A 1314-nucleotide genomic window follows, 5' to 3' on the forward strand; every position below is an offset into this window, starting at 1 on the left:
CATTTTCCTTGGTTTACCTTATTTTTTCAATTATGTTTCGGTTGTTACTTTGATTATGAATATTCTTCTTTCTTGAAAATACCCATAATTGCTAGGCGGAATCTGATTCTTTGTCTCTATATATAATGTTTCCTCACATCATTGTTATTTTATTTCTTCATTGTCAGTTGTGTCCTTTAAAAAGTATTATGCAGATTTTTTGTTTGGCTATTACAATTTTCATTTCTTTGAAACATCTTTTGATTTTATTTATCTCCCTTTAGATCTTAGTTTGTTGTCTTTGTGTCTCCTCATTTAACTGTCCTTCCATTTTATTGTTTTATTGTTCCCTTAGATTCCCTAGCCTTGTCGGCTACCTTTTATTGCATTAGTGGTACCAAATTACGTTGAAGTTCCCATAAATCTTTCTGAAACTTTTCTCTTGGTTCTTTAACTAAATTAGGTTCAGGGCTTTGCTCATTTTCTGTCTTCAAAGATAATTTTCCCTTTTCCTCAGACTTTGTTAATTTTTTAAAACCAACTCCATTCCCCCATCCCCTGAATACTTCTCATGAGGAAAGAGAATTTCTTTCTTATGAAGAAAGAAATATCCAGAGCTTAGAATGCCAACTCGTATGTGGCTTATGTTGGCTTCCCTATCTATTTGGGTAGCTATTCAAAATGCTTGTCAGAGATACTGAGCTTGGCTTCTTTTGTACTTCTACTTCTTGGTTGTCTGAAACTTTGAAATGATAGAGTTTCTCAACAGCAGTGATTGTCAAAATCAATTATAGAGCTTTAAAAAGTACATATTTCTGGACTTCAAACCTGGAAATTCGGTGCAAGTGTGTGTGTGTTTGGAAGAATAATAGAGTAAGGCTTGGAAACCTCTTTTCTAAAAGCCAGATTGATTTGACAGACCTGAAGCAGTTACTCTCTACTTCTGAGGTCTCCACTACAGATACAGGAAAAAAGTATCCTCGTGCTTTCTGTCTGTCTGATTGTGGCAGCCAAGACTGAATGGGGGAAAACAGGGCAAAAATAGGATAAAACAGAAAAAAACATGGAGAGGGAAGTTTTGCAACTCAGAAATAACCTTGTAAACAGTGAAAAGCCTGTTTTAGTCCAAAAAAATATCTAAAACTTGAGTTAAAAAGAAAAGCTCAACAGATTTGAGTACTGGCAAGTACTGTAATTAGTACTATATTTTTCTCAACTCCCACCAGCTTGCTCTACTTTTGGAGACTATTCCATCTCAGCAGCACTGGCTTCACAGGCGAGCATTTGCACAGGGCTATATGCTTGGAGGGCTCCAAGCTTGGTTTAATCTTCTGT

The 1314-nt window shown here is 35.7% G+C and overlaps 1 non-coding gene across 1 annotated transcript; it reads left to right on the forward strand.

Moving 5' to 3' along the window:
* Positions 1–886: 886 nt before the first annotated feature.
* On the forward strand, positions 887–1015 carry LOC139082702 (small nucleolar RNA SNORA31). Its single transcript, XR_011538906.1, has one exon. It is a non-coding gene; the product is annotated as a small nucleolar RNA SNORA31 (small nucleolar RNA).
* Positions 1016–1314: the final 299 nt, after the last annotated feature.

Source organism: Equus przewalskii, chromosome 3 (assembly GCF_037783145.1).
Source record: "Equus przewalskii isolate Varuska chromosome 3, EquPr2, whole genome shotgun sequence".
NCBI lineage: Eukaryota > Metazoa > Chordata > Mammalia > Perissodactyla > Equidae > Equus > Equus przewalskii.